General features: G+C 42.4%; 1 protein-coding gene across 2 annotated transcripts in view; it reads left to right on the forward strand.

The window, feature by feature from the left end:
• TNRC6B (trinucleotide repeat containing adaptor 6B) overlaps positions 1 to 21,054 on the forward strand; it is a 250,363-nt gene that overhangs the window by 121,876 nt on the left and 107,433 nt on the right. The gene's annotated exons all lie outside the window — the stretch shown is intronic.

Consider the following 21,054-nt stretch of genomic DNA (forward strand, 5'->3'; position numbering starts at 1 on the left):
TTTTGATCGTGGTTTGAACCAAGTGGTGGGAGTATCTCGTAAACATGGTGTTTGAAAGATAGAACAGCTCATCACCCCAATTAGGAATTATTTCTCTCTCTGTTTCTCCCTGTGGGTTGGCCTTCTCCGTTTCTCATGGCTTACAATTTCTGTTTAATTTTATACGGATGAACTGGGCTTTTCAGCACAAATTCAGCTTCTGTACGTCTAGTTGTCTGTTTCAGCCACGTATCCATTGTGAAATGGTCGTATTTGGTCACCTAAATAAGTAGGTGTACCTGTATGTCTGTTGGTTACCCTCGAAACTGTGTGCAGCGAGTGCCCTGAAGTTAAATTCCATTACTCCTAATGCAGGATTCTAGAAAGCCTGGGGATGGGGAGGGAAGAGGACTGAAAACTTGCCTTCTCAGAGCCACCTCCCCCTATCGTTGTGAGAGTGTGATGTAATGCTCTCGGTCTGGTGGGCTGAAAGGATTGTAGTTTGTGATGTGGCGGGGAAATATCCCCCACCCCTGGGGAAACTACCCCACCCCCCTCAGCATATCCCTGGCTTGCAGAGGCCTTGTTTTCTTTTCTTTTTTTTTTCTCCTAATTTGTATCCTCCTGATCTATGCCTTAGCATATTGGCATGAGAAAGAGACTGTTCTAAAGCTGTTACAAAGTATAGTTTAGAAAGGCCATTTAAAATATGCAAATTGAATTGTCATATCCCCATCATTAAATATGTAGACTTGGATTAAAGGTAATTAAGCATAAATGGGATAATTTTGATCAGAAGGAAGCAGTGGGGCTTTTTTTGGTTTGTTTCCTTTTTAATTAATCTAATTATAAGATGCTTGCTGGGCCTGAAAGTGTTAAAAAATGGGAAAAATGCTGGACCATTTTGAAAATTTGACAGTCTGCAAGAGGGTGTGTAATGCTTTCAAAAGCTTTATTCACTGTTAAAATAGATTGGCCTCTTGTGCTGAAAATGGCCTGTTTCTTTGGGCCAATTGTTTGTAGATGAAGGGACTTTCACGCTAATTTAACAAAAAGACGTTCCATTTGAATTCGTAAAGAAAATTAAAGTCCTGTCTCTATAAAGAGCAAGTATTTTATTATTTTTCTAAAATTAATGTTGTTAGTAGCAATGGAAATGAGTGGGGAAGTGACGGTTTAAATTCAGTAAATTTTTTTGGTGGTAGAAGTTCAGCTTTTGTGTAAGATTGGAAACATTTCATTCAAAAGGTAATCTGGGAGAAATTTGTCTCTTAGAAAATTTTTTTACAGCTTGAATTTAAAGGAAAAGACATAGAAATTACCATAGTAATAGAGTGTTGTTTTGTGGTAGACCTGAGGAAAATTAGAGTTCTGGTTTTTGTTGTTGTTTTTTTCTGAAAATGAAAGTGCTTATTTGGGGCTTTACTTGTTAGATGATTCATTTTATGCCCATTTCCTAAATTGGCCTTACAGAAGAAGAATGAGGTGAACCTCAGCTTTGCACATTTTGTCATTAGCTTGTTTTTCTGGACTGTGTGAACATGTGAATAGCAGGTTAATTCAGTTTGCAGAGCAGAGGGACCAGAAGCAGGGTGCCTGCTTTCTTAGGCAGGAAGGAGAATGATACAATGAACATCTAACAGAACGCCATCTGATTCTTTGAAATGTTTTGGTAAATAGTCTTCTCTCTAGACAGGTTGAGAAGTGTGATAAATAAGACCTGGTTTCACGTATGTTAAGCGTTATGGCTCTGGTGAGTTTCAGACGCTCAGCTGCCATTTTGGATCTGAGTTCCTGCAGAGCCAATCCTTATGGCACACCAAACTCTGGTAATTCAGGAGCAAATAAAAATGAGTTACACATCAAGTGTGCAGCTGGATAGTCCTTAATTTGTGCCTTTTGTTGAAGTTTTCTTTCTGTTGACACTGTGAAATGAATCTTTAAAAACTTTAGAGATGTGGCTGATGTTACAAAGAGCAAAACGCAGAAATACTAGAACTTGCATGTTGTGGTTTTTTAAAATGAGGCAGTGTATGCAGAGGAAGTTTCTGTCTGGAGAAAAAATAATATAATCGTCACTAAAGTCTCCCCACCCCCAATGCCTATTTCCTTTTGCTGGGTCTACTTGTGATATTATAGTAATGTTACTATTCACAATGCTACTGTGTTGCAGAAAGAAATGTCACGGATTCATTATTAAGATTTTACTGAAACATCACAAAAATTGATAGCACTGTTTAATCAGAAGTGGTATCTTATTTTTAAATTGTTTTTCCGTCCTTCTATCTGCATACCAGAAAGAAAGTGTTGGCATCTTTGGTATACGGCGCAAACTCAACTCTGTTGTTCAGCTTTGAATGGCCATTTGTTACTCTTTTTCGCTACTGGGACAAGTCATTTAGAAATCAGCTTCTAAAAATTAAAGCAGAGACTTGTAAGGCTTTTCCAGCTCTTAATCCTACAAGAGACACGAAGGAGTGATCTGTGATGATGAGACCTTCAGGTTCTGCAGAGTAAGCCCCAGCAAATAACAGTAGTAAGGGGTTAGGCCTCACCCTACCCAGCTGCCCCAGGACTGAAAAGTTTGCAAGAAATTTAATTTTTACAACTCAGTATAATCATTGACCTTCTGTCGGTTAAACTGGACAAGACCCTGAAGCAACACAGATGAATGTACTTGGTCCCAACCCTAAGGAGTACCACTTTAGTGAGGGAGATGCTCAGTGAAAGACCCACTGGCCTTACCTTGGTGCTCTGTGAGAGGTAGAGCACGTCCCTGGTGCATAAGTAGCCTGGTATCTGTGTGAGGAGAACCCTTGTTTAAAGAAGCCAAATAATTACTCCTCATTAATTTTTAGTTGTCATTTGGCTGTTAGATTTTCTTTAAGTGGACCTTGTGATTTAAAGGTGGGATTTCTGACCATTAGCTGGGGAGTAGGGCAGCCTAGGCTAATTGTTTCCTAGTACAGTATTGTTCAAGGATTTACACTAATCCGACTTCCCTCACCTGCTTCTTATGATTAGAACTGGGGGTGGGGTGGGGTGGGGTGGGGTGAATTGAAGCCACTTGGCCTGAAAAGGGATTTAACCCATAATGGTGACATTTTAACACATTTTCCTTTCTTCCTTCAAATACTCAGCCATCATTTATGCCAGATGCTGGTGTTGTATGTAGGTGCTTCGAGAGCTAAGAATTAATTTGGTCGGCCCAGGGCCCCCAGGAACCACTGGTTCATGTGGAGATGTTTGCCATCTGATGACTATCTAACCTACTGCTTTGGGTTACAACTAGGGTAATGCTATAATTCCTTTCACCTGATGGTCTCCTCACTGGTAATGAGGGAATGAATGGTAATTTTTGCTTCTGGTTGTGCTAGAGACTTCCATTTAAGGTTTGACGAGGTAGTCATTTTATCCATTATTATTTTCTTTAGCTGTGCAAAATTATATTTTAAATTGTCTGAGAACCCTGCGTGATCAGTTGTTACTCTAGCACAGCCCTCAGTTTCCCTCTCTTAATACCCTTCAGTTGTATCACTTGGTCTTCCCTGGTGGCTCAGTGCAGGAGACCCAGGTTCGATCCCTGGGTCAGGAAGATCCCCTGGAGAAGGAAATGGCAACCCACTCCAGTGTGCTTGCCTGGGAAATCCCATGGACAGAGGAGCCTGGCAGGCTACAGTCCATGAGGTTGCAAGAGTCAGACACGACTGAGCGATTAAACCACCACCAGTTGTATCAGTGTCTGAAATCACATTATTTGCGTGTGGCACTTCATTCCCCACTACCCAGAGCAGACTTGAATGTTGTGTGTGTTGCTCAGCCCTCAGGGTCTAGAATAGGGCTTAGCACAAGTGAGTACTCAGGAGAAATGTTTTTGAAGTAGACCTGAGTATAAGGTCACCAGGACCAAAATTAGCCCCTGTTTCTTCATCGGTAAAATGGACACAATGCTTTGTTGTGAAGCATAAAGGAAATGCTGGAACGAAAAGACCAGCACCTAGTCTTGCGTAGTGTTTCCTTCCCCTTTGCTTTCCCTGTTTCTCTCTGTTGAATAAACCAAAAAGGCTGTAACGGCCCCACAGAAGCCTCGGTCCTCTGACGGCTCCCAGGATGGGGACGCCAGGGCACTGATTGCACGGAGCCTCCGCCTGGATGAGGATAGGAGCCGCGCTGAGCCCTTTCTTTTATTCAAGTCCCTGCATTCCTATGGTCTGCTGTCGTCTCTTCCTGTGCTCCAGTTTCCTTCAGGCTCTGCCCCTGTGGTGTGTCCACATTTGCTTGGCTGCTTTTCATACATTCTGTGTTTTGCATCAAAAGGTTCTCAACAGTTTCAGATGAATTGGTCTTAGAGTTTACAAGGCAAAGGAGAACAGAAAATGCAGTGTTTTTTTCCTTCATTTTTGTTATTCTGAGCTTGCACATATAAACTCTTATTTATTTAACCAAACTGCTAATAGTTTTGACTCAGAAGACAGATAAAATTTAGGTCAATTACCCACTTGATACAATGCTTTTGAATTAATAAAGATGACACATAACATTCATTCATTGACCTTGGATTGGAATTTATTTCAAAGAAAGCCATTTTTATCTGTTGATTCATTTCAGCAAATAATTATTCAATACCTGTTACCTGCCAGGCATTGGAATAAGTGCTAGCATAGGCGTTTTATAGTAGGGAGATTGTTTTCCAGGTACCATTATGAAGTTAGAAAGAATATAAATGCAGGGAGCTTGGTCAGTCCTCAGGGTGTTGGACGATTACGAAAGAGGGACACGCAACCCACATAGAAGGACCAGCTTGTGCAAGGGCCCTGAGGCAAGAGAGGACTTCAGCATATTTGGAGACCTGTATGTATAGTACTTGGACATGGTTGGAGCGGGATGTGTGTAAGAGAAAAGATAATCTGGGAAATGAAAGGTGAATCTGGAAAGGTAAACACTGGTGAGATGTGGGAGAGTCTATCAGTCATGTTTGGAAGTCTTTATCTTGAGAACAGTTAAAGGGTTCTCAGCAGGAATTTCACCTGTTCAAGTTGAGTTGTTGAAAGATATGCTCTGGCCACCCTGTAGAAAGTGGCTGGAGGGTTGAGTATAAGACTGGATCGTATTGCAGTAGTCCTAGGTAGTGGTGGCCTGGACTGACAGCGAGTTGGGAAGAAATGGATAAATCCAGAGGCGTTTAGGAAGAAGATGTCACAGAACCTGATCATTGAGGATCAGGATTGGGGAGATAAAAGATCACACCTCTGTCTCTGGCCTGGGCTCCTGATGAGATGGTTGTACCATTCACGGAAGGGTCCCTTAAGACAAGAGACAGATGTGGGATCAAGAAAATGAGTTCAGTTTTGGAGTAATTGAATCTTGGGACATCTAAGTGAAGGTCAGGGCTTCCCACGTGGTGCTAGTGGTAAAGAACCTACCTGCCAATGCAAAAGTCGTAAGAGACACAGGTTCAATCCCTGGGTCGGGAAGATCCCTGGAGGAGTGATTAGATAACTGGCTGGAGATAAAAATTTGAGAATCATCATGGTCCCAACTTTACCAAGATTTTCCTTCTAAAGTTGATTTCTTTGGTAAAATGTCCACAAATGGCAATGTGCTGTGCAAGTGCTGTTGGGTACTGTCAAAAGGACACTCTTTTATAAAGAGGATAAGACCACAGGCGCACTCCCATTACTACTGTGGTTGCCGTTAGAAATACGAAAGGAGTTTCAGGGAGGAGAAAGGCTCATTTCAGCTCGGTTAATGAGAGAAGGCTTTATGAGGACCCTTTATTTGAGCTGAACTTTAAAGATTGGGCTTCCCTTGTGGCTTAGCTGGTAAAGAATCTGCCTGCAGTGCCGGATACCGGGGTTCGATCCTTGGGCTGGAAAGATACCCTGGCGAAGGGAAAGGCTACCCACTCCAGTATTCTGGCTTAGAGAATTCTACGGACTGTAAAGTCTGTGGAGTCACGAAGAGTTGGACACGACTGAGCAACTTTCACTTTCTTTGAAGACTGGGCAGAAGAGCAGTCTTGAGGGCAGAGTATTGCAGCTGGAGGAGGGCTGATTGTGTTCAGAGGGGACTGAAGGGTGGTTAGTTGTCTGTAGGAGAGCTGGGATGCCTGCCGAGTAGTTTGGATTGCTGCGGCAGATAGTGGGGATCTGTTGAAAGTCTGATAGCAATGTGATCTAAGTGGTATTTTGAGAAAACTAGTATGGCAGTGGGGCAGAGGAGAATGGGTGCGGTGGGGTTGGAAGAGGGGAGAGCTGAGGGGATAATTGAGACAGGCAGACCAGGTAGGAGGCTGTGGCAAAGAGCCCTTTTCGTTCCAAAAGAGCCTGCTGTAAGACTGTGGGGCTAGAGGAGCTCCCAGGGACCCCAGGTGTTCAAGGTGAATGATTAGAATCTCCAGCAAAGGATGTGACGTTCCAGGTCAGACATACCGAATTTAAGAAGTTGATAGGCCTTCCAGATGGACCTGGTTGGCAGGCAGCTGACAATGTGGAACTGACGCTTGAGAAAGAGTTCAGAAGCAGAGATAAAGAATTGGAAGTCCTCCATGTAGAAGTGATAATTGAAGCTGAGAGGGGATGAGGTCACCATGGAAGTGCAGAGAATGGAAAAGAGAACTGAGAATGGGGCCTTGGGGACAGGAAGAGAAGGTGGACCTGGGAGAGGATTAAAGAAAGGTGCTTGTGCAGGACAGTCAGTCAGAGCCAGTGAGGAGAAGGGAAGGACTTCTCAGTGTCAGATGTGGTCAGCAGGTTTTGGGGTCACACAGGAAGAACAATGTTTGGTTATGGCAGCCTCCCAGAACCTGCTCGTGGAAGACGTTCTTGGTGGGAAAGGGTTAGGAGTCATTAGGTTATGCCAGCACCATTCAGGGGAAATAGAATGTGAGTCATGTGTTATTTTACATTTTCCAAGAGTCACATTAAAAAAGAAGTAGGAATTCCCTGGCGGGCCAGTGGTTAGGCCTCTGTGCTTTCACTGCCAAGGGCCCAGGTTCTATCCCTGGTTGGGGAACTAAGATCCTGCAAGCCATGCGGCCAAAACAGACACAGGTGAGATTAATTTTAATAATATCTATTTTATTTAGATATTTAGATGTGCAAAATAATATCAATTCAACATGTAATATGTTTTAAAATATTAATGGGATATTTGATATTCTTTTTTTAATATTCAGTTTTTCAAAATCTGGTGTTTGTTTTATCCTTACAGCACATTTCAGTTTGAACATAAAATTTTATTAGAAATGCTTGATCTGTATTTAGATTTGATAAAACTTGTAGTTGAAAAAGTTGGGGCTTCCCAGGTGGTGCAGCGATAATCTGCCTACCAGTACAGGAGACGCAGGTTTGATCCCTGGGTCGGGGAGATCCCCTGGGGTAGGGAATGGCAACCCACTCCAGTGTTCTTGCCTGGAAAATCTTGTGGACAGAAGAGCCTGACAGGCTATAGTCCATGGGGTCACAGATTTGGATACAGCTGAGCACAGACACAGTTGAAAAAGTATATTCACATATCCAGGTTTTTTCAAACATACAAAAGTTTTCTGGTAATAGAAATAAATTACCAATTTAAAAAAAAATTTTTTTTTTTTTTGGCTGTTGCCATGCAATGTACGAGATCTCAGTTTCCTAAAAAGGGATTGAACCCAGGCCATGGATGTAAAATCCTAGAATTCTAACCACCAGGCAACTAGGGAACACCCTTAAAATTTAAGTTAAAATTCACTTGAAAATTCAGTTTCTCTGTCACAGTAGCCTCATTAAAAGTGCACACTAGCTGTGTGTGGCTACGAATTTAGACAGAGAGCATTTATGCAAAGTAAGACAGGTACTTGCAGGTAACGTGCGTTTTGGAAATAGCCAGGTCATCACTAAACGTTCTTCCCATGTCAAAGCATTTCATAGGATTGATGTTAAAACATGGGGGCTTATGCTTATGAAATTTTTAGGATTGGAGTGGTCAAATCCTAAGTTTACTTGTGAGAAGATGAACTTTTTTTTTTTTTTAGTGTGTAGGTTCTAAAATTTAAAACAAGGAATTGAAAAAAATTGTTCAGGTCTGCAAGATGGTATATCGGTAAAAGTTTTAAAATATAACCAATTTGTGTCCTGTTAGAATTGCTAGGTACAGAGGTTTACACCTAAGGAAGGGATAGTCAGGGAGATTAGGATGGACATGTACACACTGCTATATTTCAAATGCATAACCAACAAAGACCTAGTGTACAGCACAGAGAACTCTGCTCAGCGTTATGTGGCAGCCTGGGTGGGAGGGGAGTTCTGGGGACAATGGATACATATGGCTGAGTCCCTTCTCTGTTCACCTGAGACTTTCACAGCATTGTTCATTGGTTACACCCTAATACAAAGTAAAAAGCTTTTAAAAAGTAATTAAAAGCAGGTTTAGCTGGAGGGGTAGAAGCACTGCTGCCCCCTTTTTCAACTCTGTGGAGCAAGTGAGATGAGTGGTTTCGGTGGGAGGTGACATCAGGATTCCAGGGTTCTCAGAAGCTTTCAGTCCGCTGTCCCAGTCTTCTAGCGTGGATAGAGGTGCATGAGGGGGAAGGGTGCCAAAGGCTAATTATCTTGGGCTTGAATCTCACTTCTCTTTGACAGGCTGTTTGGCCATAGACTATTATATTCATTTTGTATTTCTTGACATCTGGGCCAGTATAATATTTGCTAAATATGAGTGGTTTATAAAAAAGCAGGTTCAGAGATTTTTATTATATTTAGTGATCTCACTGATTTATACTGCTAGGTAGTTGCTAACTAGAACTTCTGAATAATAACCTGTAAAGATAGAAATGATCCTGAATTATGCTTGGAACCAATCCTTGTTCACACTGGAAAGTCAGGTGTTGGTTTTGGGTTGGTGCACAATTCCATCATTTTTCCATGAAATTTTCTTAAATTTCATATTTCCATGAAATTTTAGAACTTGAAGTGTCAGCTATTCTGTGAAGTCCTGTTTTTAAAATCAATATGAAAATTAATTCCTTACCTTTTTGTTTTCCTTTAGAAGTGCATCTTGGTTATCTGTGCCTTGGTTAAAAACAACTGTACTGTGTAGTAGTGGGCTTATGTGATATCCTTCATTTATTTTTTGATATTTATTATTTGTTTTTATTTGGGTGTGCTGGGTCCTGATTCTGGCACTGGGGATCCTCAGTGTACCTTGCAGCATTTAAGGTCTTTAGTTGGGGCATGTGGGATCTGCTTTTCAAACCTGGGGCCCCTGCATTGAGAGCTTGAAGTCTTAGCCACTGGACTACCAGGGAAGGTCCTGCATGTAGTCATTTAATGGCTTAATAAGACCAGAGACCTAGGACGGGGTCTCCTGTCACCTCAGGAACCCAAAGCAGTGAGTCTTGTACCTCTAGAAGCCATTGTTTGTGGGTTTTTTTAACCCTTTGCTTGCAGAAAATAATTGCTGCTCTTTTATACCAAGAAGTTGCTATTTTTAAGCTGAAGTTAGATAGCTAATTGGGTAGCTTAGAACAGTGGCTTCCAAACTTTTTGATTGGATCAACACTGAGAAATATAATTTGCATTGAGATAAAGTATTGTTGTTTAGTCGCTAAATCATCTCCAACTCTTATTGTGACCCCATGGATTATAGCCCGCCAGGCTCCTCTGTCCATGGGATTTCCCAGGCAAGAATACTAGGGTGGATGACCATTTCCTTCTCCAGGGGATCTTTCCCACCCAGGGATGGAACCCCAGTCTCCTGAGTCTCCTGCATTGGCAGCTTGAAGATTCTTTCCCATTGTACAACCTGGGAAGTGAAGTGAAGTGAAGTTGCACAGTCGTGTCCGACTCTTTGCGACCCCATGGGCTGTAGCCTACCAGGCTCCTCAGTCCATGGGATTTTCCAGGCAAGAGTACTGGAGTGGGTTGCCATTTTGAAGCCCCATACATACAGTATGCACTAAAGCAAAAATATTTTCTATGTGATATATTCTATCCTGATAGGTTCTACTCAAGTCCATTTTTTAAAACAAAACCCCAAATAAGTTGATCTCAACCACTGAAACGGCTTAATGACCCACTCTGTGTTGTCTCACTGAAGTTTAAAGAAATGTTAAGGAACCACTCAGGAGTTGGCCGTTTTCCCAGACATGGTCCCCACTTTGGTTGGTTTTGAGAATCAGATTTGTCGGTCTGCTCAGTTGTCACACCAACCAGATTCATAAGTGATTTTTAGAAGTGTTTGTTTGCTACTTGAGCATGTAGAAGATAGGAAGTTTTGATGACCAGAATGTTGTCCTTCCTATCCAGAGCATTCTGTTTGGATCACGAGGAGTTGGCCATCCATATTGAGGAATGGAGAGATTGACATATGTCCGCCCTCCCCAAATCTTAGAGAAACTTAAGTAGAAAAACCAGACTACCAGATGATATATTTTCTCTTGAAAAAGCCCTACAGAAAACAGTCATACTCTCTTTTGGGAGGGGTGATTCCTTGCCCTCTTTCCAGGTTTCAGGAAGACACGTTTCCACTAATTAACACATTCTGTTTTCAGATACACTTAAGTAGGTTTGATTAGTTCAGCATTTCCCACTGTCAGGGTACTAATAGGTTTGTCTGGGAAAAAAAGAAGGGGAAAAAAGTTTCCTTTCCTGAATTAAACTGATCTTGCTTACTACAAGGACTTAGAGTCTTTAAGATGCTAATATGTATTGAGAATCTTTAAAGTGTTGTGTATATATAAAATCTTAAAGTACCAGATTTTTATTTTTGTTTTTTAGGCACAGTTTGGAGTAATGCATGGTGTGCTTTCCATTTTAATTATTCCTTTCTAAAACTACATTCTAGACAAGCAAGCTGGATTTGGCTGTTTCCCAAGTCTCTTCAGACACTTTAACATGGTAGTTCCCAGATGTAGTTTCAGGGCACTATAACATTGCAAAAGCAATAGTAGGGTCCAACATGAGTTAACCAGTTTTAAATTTGGAAGTAACAGCATTAAAAAAAAAAAAAAGGCAACCCTATTTATTACCACTATTTCAAAGAAAAGGCATTTTGGCAAAAGAGTAGAATGGACAGTCTCAGAATAAGAAACATTTTACTAAGTTGAATATAGCTTTATGAAGACTTACATAGGGAATGCAGATCAGCATAGGTACAGGAGTTCAGCGTTAGGGAACCGCCCTAATTATAGACCATCTCTTAGCATGTGTTACAATTAACTATGTGCTCGCTGGTTTTATTAGCCTCACTCATAGGAGTACAAGTTCTGAGAGTGCCTTCCTTCATTCTTATTTATTGACTGTGATGATGGTTGCTGTGTCACAGGAACTCGCACTTAAAAAAAAAAAATTACTCCCTCCGAATATACTGTCACCAGATGACCATTCTACTGTAACATAAGAGAAAAAAAGAGCCAAGTCCATTAGGTGCTGAGCAGTTGTAGAATCTAGAATAGTCTATTCTAGTTGTAGAATTTAGAACATTCTATTCTATTCAGAGCCTGTTCTGAAGTTGATCTGATTTAATGAGGTATACAGTTGACCCTTGAACAATGCTGAGGTTAGGAATAACAGTCCTCTCTGTGGTTGAAAATCCGAGTATAAATTTACAGTCAGCCCTTCGTATCCACAGTTCTGCATCTGCAGATTCAACTGTTAAGTATTTACTCTTGAAAAAAAAAATCCACCTGTTAGTGGACACGCACAGTACAAACACTAGTTGTTCAAATAGTCATGGTGATTTTGTAAAAGAGGCCATTAGATCACAAAACTAAATAATATTACTTATGTACGTTTCTGCCAGCCTGTTGGCTCTTGGTGACTTGTAAATAATGGCCATAGCTGATTTTCTGTCATATTACATATTATTTTTATGTCCACCCTCCCACTTTCACATCTTAAATGACAGAGACATTAAATCTGGCAGCCACACATCAAATGTCCCCTCTGTCTGTCTTCAGCGAGAGAAAGTGCTTTTCCGATGCACTTTACTCCTGTAATCAAGGGGCGCATGGCCAGCAGCTCACTGGTCTGCCCTGCTGTGATAATGCTATCAGCTGGCTGTGGGAGTGGCCATCCCCGTGAGGGCTTTGACTTCTCTTCATCAGAGTCCTCTGGCCAACAGAGGAAGAGGGGAGAGTTTGGGGTTAGCAGTGTAGGTAGGGTGTTCAGAAGCAGTATCACGCTGGTAAACTTGGGTGAGCAGTGTATACTCTGCGTCTTGTGTACTTGGAAAAAATTACTACCTAAATATTTGTGCATCAGGCACTGTAGATTGATGGGAATAGGGTAAAGATATAAAGACCTGTTTTTTCTTTTTGGAACACAACCAGTACTATGAGCCTGCCTGTAATAAAAACAGGCATGATGCCAAGAGATCCGGGAGGTTGGAGGCAGAGCCTAGGGCCCTAGGGAAGATTCCACCAAAGAGGAAGCATTTGACCTGAGTCGTCATTGGGTTTTTTGTTTTTTTTTTAAAATATTTATTTAGCTGTGCTGGGGCTTAGTTGCAGCATGCAGAATCTTCGATCTTTGTTGTGGAACTTGCACCCTTAGTTATAGCACATGAGCTTTAGTTCCCTGACCAGGAATCAGATCCGGGTCCCCTCCATTGGGAGTGCCGAGTCTTAGCCTCTGGACTACCAGTGAATTCCTTGAACTGAGTCTTTAAGGGAAGTGAGGAGTTGCTTGGGGAAGGGGTTGGTGAGTAGGGGAGGAGTAATATAACATAGGGGCTAAGAACTGAGGTTCTGAAGTCAGAACTAATGTATGGTTAGGTCAACCCACTGTTGGGCAAGTAATATCTGTGTGACTCAGCTTTTTCACTTGTAAAATGGGAGATAATAACAGTACCTGGAGTCAGTGTTAGCTACTGTTCTCATACATTCTGTTGCTAGCATTTCAGGTGGAGAAGGCAGTGGCACCCCACTCAGTCCTCTTGCCTGGAAAATCCCATGGACGGGGGAGCCTGGTAGGCTGCAGTCCATGGGGTCGCGAACAGTTGGACACGACTGAGCGACTTCACATTCACTTTTCACTTTCATGCATTGGAGAAGGAAATGGCAACCCACTCCAGTCTTGCCTGGAGAATCCCTGGAACGGGGGAGCCTGGTGGGCTGCCGTCTATGGGGTCACACAGAGTCGGACACGACTGAAGTGACTTAGCAGCAGCAGCAGCATTTCGGGCAGAGGAAGTGGCTTGAACAGAGGCGAGGAGCTGAGGGTGGGGGAGTATGAGAAATGGTGAGATGTTCATGTTGGCTGCCTGGAGGAGAGGGGAAGGGTTGGTTGGATTTTGTGTTGTAAGGAATCTGAATTTTATCCTGTAGAAAGCAGTTTTAAAACCTCAAATTGCCAGGGCTTCCCTGGTGGCCCAGTGGTTAAGAATCCACCTGTCAATGCAGGGGACACAGGTTTGATCCCTGGTCCGGGAAATTTCCATACGCCTAGGAGCAGCTAAGCCCTTGGGCCACAACTGCTTAGCTGGTGCCCTAGAGCTTGTGCTCCGCAAGAAAAGAAGCAGTCTTAGTTACAGCCACCACGATGAGAAGCCCGCACACTACAACTGGAGAAATTTCTCACACAGCAGCAAAGACCCAGTGCAGCCAAAAATAAATAAATAAACAACTGTTCTCAATGTTAAAAGAAATCTCAACTTTCTTCTGTTGATCTCCGTGTTGGGATCTGATACATGAGGAGACATTGGGAGCAGTCAAAGCAAGAGGAGAGATTGGAAAATGTAAATTAAGTGAGTGACGGTACAGATGCAAAGAACTAGATTTTAGAAACAATTTGGTATTTCTAAATGGTGGAAGTCCATTGGATGTGAGAAAGAGGGAGGAGTTGTGCACAGGCCCCAGGCAGGGTGGAATGGGTGATGCCAGGAGTGGGAATGGGCATTCATTGGGTGGAGCAGAGGTGTTGAATGTGTAAAAGGGTGACGATGGGGCTGACAGGCTTGTGTGTGCTTTGGACATGTTTGAGATCTTTGCTGGACATGTAGTATAACTTGCCTAGCATGCTGCGGTCCATGAGGTCGCAAAGAATCAGACATGACTGAGCGACTGAACTGAACGACAAATGAAAAGAAGCATCTGGCGCTCAAGAGAAGTTGGGCCATCCATTTACATCTGGAGATGGTCTTCTAGGCCGTGGTTGTGACAGCACTCTCTTAGCAGATGATCAGAGGAGTGGGATGAATACAGGAAAAAGGTGGTGCGAGAGGAGCCCAGGCAGGAAGGCGTTTAGGGAAGTAAAGGAGAGTTATCAGGGCTAGGACCTCGGGTCAGCCCAGACAAACCCTAGATGTGGGCAGTTAGGTTTGGCCTTTAGGAGCTCGGTGCAACAGGTTCAGGGCTCCATTGAGGTCCAGCATGTCATCATTCATTCTGCTTGCCACTATCTGTCACATTGAGAAGTCTGCCTGTGGGTTTTCGGTTTCTCTCTGTTACTACGGTGAGCAGCTCTAGGACAGGAACCAGTTATGCCCACTTCTGTAACCCGAGCACCACACACACAACACACACACCCCTCTTGGTGGTGTTATTACTGTTGTGTCAGTTGCTCAGTCGTGTTGACTCTGCAGCCGCATGGACTGTAGCCCACCAGGCTCCTCTGCCCATGGGATTTTCCAGGCAAGAACACTGGAGTGGGTTGCCATTTCCTACTCCAGAAGATATTCCCGACCCAAGGATTGAAGCCGCGTCCCTTGTGTCTCCTTCATTGTCAGGGGAATTCTTTATCATTAGCACCACCTGGGAAGCCCTCTCCAGAGATAAAGCTGGGAGAAAAGAGATGAGATCGTTATCTTTGTGGGGCTTATATTCTAAAGTATGAATCTGAAGGCTCAGGGGAAAAACAAGTCCAGAGGTAACCAGTGAAGATATTGGGATGAACTCTAACTTCATCATCCATGAACTGAGCCTGGTACCCAGGATGCATTTGCTACAGCTAGTCAGCTAGAACAGAGGAGAGGGTCTGAAAAGACAACAGCTGTGGGAAGAGATTTGCTACATAGATGACAGGCTAGCCTTGGAGAGGGAAAAGTAAATTTGGAAATGGACAGGATATTTGAGGAAGTTCCCCCTGAGAGACAGTCACCTCTGACTAGGAGGCATTCCTCGCTGTAAAACAGGAGGTGAAGTCTGAGTGGAGAAGGGCTATAGGAAGAGCCATCTACCAGCCCCGTGGGCTTATAGCTGAGAGAAGACATCCTTTATTTGTAATTGCAGTGCTCTGCAGCCATGCAGGCTCCTTCCAGCAAGGCAAGGTGAAGAACACCGAGAGTTGGGGTTCTTCTGAGGCTGAGTGAGGACTGAGTAGGCAGGACTACTACCTACCGAGTAGTGAGGGCTACTGGGTAGGTAGTGTGGAGTAGCCAGGGCTGGAAGTCTTCAGGGAATCCTGGGGAATGTTCATGAGAGTCTGGGCGGGGCTGGGAATAAGATATGACCGGGGTCAGACCAATGACCTGAAAAGGAAAGAAAGGTCTGGGTTGGAGGAGGTGAGAAACTTATGCTTTAGAAGGGAAAGATAATACTTTCTTTGTGCTTTGAAGTGCTTTATATACGTTAGCATTTAATCTTCATGACCATGCTAGAGCTAACTGCAGAGATGCTGAGTATCGTGCCCAAAGCTGCACAGGTGGGACGGGATCCTGACAGCCTTGGCTGCCGAGTTTGTGTGCTTGAGCACTAACCCTGACTGCATTGGGGGGGGACCAGACGTGACCACTTTTCCCAGGCCAAATGGCTTCATGGACGTTTCCTGAAGTTGCTGAACCATCCTGCCTGGCCTTCTAGCAGGAATCTTTTGAAGTGGCATGAAAGGGACCTATGAACTGTTCCCTGCCTTTTAAGTACATTTTACGCAACATTATATTTTATACAGAACTCTGTATTTTTCCCACCTGCCTTGCTCATGCCTAAACATCTTTGAATAGGGAGAAAAGACTGTTTCACCGAGAAGACTAAATGCAGATCAGTCTCAGGTTCTTTGGGCTGTAGTACCTTCTCAATTTACCTGTCCTCCCCCCACTAAACTGAGAAGAAGAGCCCAAGCAGCTGGCACTGCCACCCGTTTGAAGGGCGGAGATACTGAAGAGAAGCTTGGCTGAAAGGAGGGAGATCTGGCTGTATTGCGTGTTGCAGCTTCTACAGTGGTTGCGGTGGGGGGGCCATATTTCCGAGTTTGACAAACGAGAATGTGTTCTCTTCCTGGGGCGAGTCCCTGTGTGTTTTCAGTGACGTGGGTTCTTCTGGAGAGCGAGTTGGACTTCTGTTGGGTAAGGAATTAGGCCCCTGGCCCTGTGCCCTCTGCCTATGTCTGAGGCTGTGACAGGTGACTCAGAGTCTAGGCTCTCTGCAGACCTGGGGTTGGGAGAGACATTTTGACCTTTGCTTGGAAGCCATTTGGAAGCACAGAAGCTTTGCAAATGAAACATGTAGACAACTTTGTCCTCTTGTATGAAGAATCATTTGTAGAGACAGCAGTGTATATTCATGGTACCTCAGCATTTTGTTTGCATTAACATCTGACTTTGTTCTCAAAGCAGTTTGGAAGGAAGGTCACTATATCCTCCATCCCTTCATGGTAAACAAATTTTCATGATTAAAAAACAAAAACAAAACACCAAAACCACAACTTTTACGTGCCAGAAAAGCTTCAATATTTCAAATATCGAATGCACAGGACAGATAGCTCATTTGGCACTGTTAGCTGACAGTGTTTGGTTCAGTTCAGTCGCTCAGTCGTGTCCGACTCTTTGCGACCCCAGACAGTATTTAGGTTCACAGCTTATCTTGGTATTTTCTATGGAGGTCATGTCTTAACTTGCAGGGACTTCTGTACTTCTGCCTGGTTCACTGTTTGAGGCAAGCATTTTTGTCCCCCCGTTTTTTTTTTCAACACTGCTAGAATGCCCATACTGTATCACATTATTAACACCTTTGGTTTTTAAAACTGCTTACTTCTGTACTTCCCTGGTGGTCCGGTGGTTAAGAACCTACCTGTCAGTGTAAGGGACATGGGTTCAATCCCTGGTCTGGGAAGATCCAACATTCTGCGGAGCAACTGAGCCCGTGTGCTGCAGCTTCTAAGGTTGTGTCCTAGAGCCCGTGCTCCGCGACAAGAGAAGCCAGCCCAGTGAGGAGCCCGAGCACCACCCCTAGAGAGGAGCCCGCACACGCAGCAGTGAAGACCCAGTGCAGGCAAACAGAAAAATAGATGCATAAAATGACAGCAGAGAACCGAACTGCCGACCTCCACTTCATGGTTAGTGATGTAATCTCTCATCAGGTATTAGATCCTAATATTTAGTCACTGGTACTTGACAGAGCTGGTTAGGCAGAACAAACAAATAAATAACCCATCCCTGAGATAGTGGCCCCAGTGCTCTCAGGCCAGGATTAGTTGGGGTTTCTAATTGGCAGCTTTATTTGGAAGTCAAAAGTAGAAAACATAGCCTATTTATTTCTCATTTCTTCTCCCTCTGAATATTGATACTATTCTCTTGGGTAAAGGATAAAAAGTCATTGCTTGTTTTTAAATCATGGAATTCTTGCTGGTGTTTTTTCATGTTTGTTTTGGTCAGGGGCAGTGATAGGCAGACACACGTTAAACTAGCACTTATGACCCGTGTTCTTTTGTAGATTCTCTCTGTTTGTGTGACCAAACTGAAAAACACTGGACTGAATCATACTGAGTTTTTCCAGGAGTCTCTTGTGGGGTACTCACATTCACTAAAGTACCTGTTATATAGCAAGTACTTCTCATGATCCCATTGAGTCCTCACCACAACCTGAAGTGGAGTTTGATCTTCATAAGAAAGATGGTGGGCACGAAGCTTAGTGTCTGATCTGAGACTGCTAAACAAGGAAGTGGAGGAACTCGGGCTCTGATTGCAGAGTGTATTCTCTCCCCAAGCCTTCTCAGTAGCAGCACAGAATAATCTGTTAATTGATGGTAAACCTCTGTTTTATAAAGCAAAGTGTCTTAAAATACACGCTCAAATGGTGGAAACTGATGGCTTAATGAGAATCCTCAGCACTGCATTGATGAATAATAACGAGGACAAAGAGGCCAGTACTGATGGCATGCGAGGCAGGAGGTCTTTGGGGGAGCAGTCCTGGATGGCCACTGAAAGGCATTTTTCTTTTTGAGCAGCATGATACATTAACTGGAAAGAGAAATTACTGAGTAGTTAAAAACTTTATCTCATGATTAATTGAAAAGCCAAATTGATTAATAAGGAGACATTTTTAAAAGGATCTTAACTGTATTGAGCTTAAGTAGTAATTCTTAAAGTGTAATCAAATAGAGGACTTATCAAAGCTATAATGAAGAAAATAGAAATCATTTGTAATTAGACAGTAATTAAAGGCAAGTATATGCCCAGTGATTTTAGAGTGCTTGAAAACAATTACTTTTCTTAAGTAGGTTAAACATCTGGGTTACAAGCTTGTTTACACTATTAATTTACTTAACAAACCTGTTCTTCAGAGATGATGTAAAATGAACTTTAACTTGGCTGTCTGAATTATTACAAGTACCAACTCAATGGGTACTTTTTTTAAGAAATATTTTTTTACACTGAATTTTTGAAAGTATTTTTCTTCTTATTCTTCTGGAACAATTCAGTCCTAAAGCCTCTTAGGTAGACAGAGAAGATAGCTGACCTGGTCAGGGTGTCAGAGCCCAAGTAGGATGCGGAGGCCTTCACAAGCAGGGAGGGTCTGGTGTGGTGTGTTGGACCTGAAGACAGGTGAGAAGGGCATGCAGTGAGGTTGGGGTGGCAGCACCGGGAGACTGGTTAAATATACAGGGGGAGGGTTGATCAGCTACAGATGTATGTTAAGTATAATGGGAGCTAGCAACTCTGTTGGAGAAGGGAGTTACAAATATTGAAAGGGAGAAAACTGGAATGAATCTCGTGAAGTTAAGATTGGATGTATTAATGTGAACTCATGACTTTAAAAAAATATTGATATGTATATATAGAGATATTACAGACGTAATATCTGTGATATTACAGACGTAATATCTGTAATATTACATGTAATATCTGCATGTGTATTTATATGCATACATATGTGCCTACATTTCTTTGTCCATAAAGAGGGTGAGGGTGCTGGGGAACAGCAATACCTCAGAGGCAATGAATTCATCACAGGCCCAGATCTTGGCTTCTTAATACCATTTTCCACTACAAGAAACCCCAGCTTCTTGGACAAATGGCTGATTACAGGATTAGAGTAGAGAAGTTTGAAATGAACCTGGAATATCTTGTGCAAAGAAGTCTTCAAGGATGCTGCAGGTATTTCAGAAGGACACAAATACCAGTTTGAAGGAACTCCCACTGGCCAAGAATTTCAGAAGTGATAGTCATTAGTTAAAACCTATTGAATAAAAGAACTGAAGGTTCTTACAATTTTGCATACTTTGCAATAAAACCTGTGTATGGACTAATGAATAAATTCAAAATGGCTTATTTAAATTTTAAAGTGCCTCCCCTCAAAGTACTTACTGAAAACAAAGGGGGAAAAAGAATAACCTTACAGTGAAGAAGCATGGCAGATACTGCCCTAACCAAGTGATCTGAGTGAACATGATCAGCAGTAGGACAAATAGAGATTGTGTCGCCTGATAGGATGCGATATTGCGTTGGTGATACTTGTGCCAAGATGGATAGCCTGAATCTAATCATGAGGAAACATTGGATAGGCCCAGTTTGAGAGATAGTCCATAAATTAAGTGGACTGTGATCATCTTGAAAAGTTCAAGGTCCATGAAAGTCAAAGCAAGGTGACGAGGAACTATTTCAAACTGAAGGAGACTAAAAAGAGCTAACCGGGATCCTTTTATTTTAAAAGATCATTGCTGGGATAAGAGTGAAACCTGAATGGGGCCTGTAGCATTAATTTCCTGATTTTGATAGCTGAATTTTAGTTACATAAGAGATTTTATTTTATTAAGAAAAACATACATTGAAGTACTAGAAGTGATGAAGCATGAGATTGACAACTTACTCTCAATGGTTCTGGGAGAATGAGCTCTTTGTACGATACATGCAATTTTTCTATCCGTTTGAGATTGTTTTAAAATTATTTTAAAAATTTTAAAAGAACTTTAAAAAAATAATAATCTTAGAAGTATGTAATTTTATGTACTTCTGTCTTAAATTGTGAGAAGTACACAGAATTAGAAGTCCCCCATTTCTAATTTTAAACACTGCTTCTCCCCAATCGGGCTTCCCAGGTGGTGCTAGTGGTAAAGAACCTTCCTGCCAATGCATAAGACAGAGACGTGGGTTCAATCCCTGGGTCCAGAAGATCCCCTGGAGGAGGGCGTGGCAACCCACTCCAGTATTCTTGCCTGGAGAATCCCATGGACAGAGGAGCCTGGCAGGCTACATGACTGAAACGACTTAGCTCCCATGTACCCACCTCCCCAATCCAATTCCCTAGAGATACCACTGTTAACAACTAATGCATGTTCTTCTAGGCATTTTATTTCTGTAGGAATGAATGTATAATACATAGATTATGTTGAATGTATATATGTTATGCTGGCCACACTGCATTCCTAGCCATCAAAAGGCATAGTCGTTTCCCCTCCTGTAGTAGCTGTGTGGTGTTATAGATGAGGTTTGGAAAACTTTGCCTGATGGATTTTGAAAGTCAGAGAATTGCTATTTGCTCTAGTTAAAGTAGTTTAATTTGATGTTTATATTTCTCTATACTTTGCTTCAAGCGATAGTTTAAAAACTAGAATAGGCTTTTAAAACTTACTAAATGACTCCCTCCACCCTTCTTTTGTTGTTTTTCTTTTTGCCTCTGGCAGACGTATTTTGCAAATGACCAACTTTCTGTTATGAGTTTTAACAAGAATGTTTTCACTTGTCACTTTTCGCGTTTGAAAGAATCAAATAATTTATTTTTAGGATATTATAATTGTGAATAGATTGTGATTTTCCTCTCTTCCATGAAGGAATGTAAGTAAACCATTGCTCCTGATGAGTATTCATCAACTCATATAGGATGGGAGATACGCTTGAAAACTGAGACAGAAGAGATGTGTCTTTCAAAAGGAGACAAACCCATTT

This window comes from Ovis canadensis, chromosome 3 (assembly GCF_042477335.2).
Source record: "Ovis canadensis isolate MfBH-ARS-UI-01 breed Bighorn chromosome 3, ARS-UI_OviCan_v2, whole genome shotgun sequence".
NCBI lineage: Eukaryota > Metazoa > Chordata > Mammalia > Artiodactyla > Bovidae > Ovis > Ovis canadensis.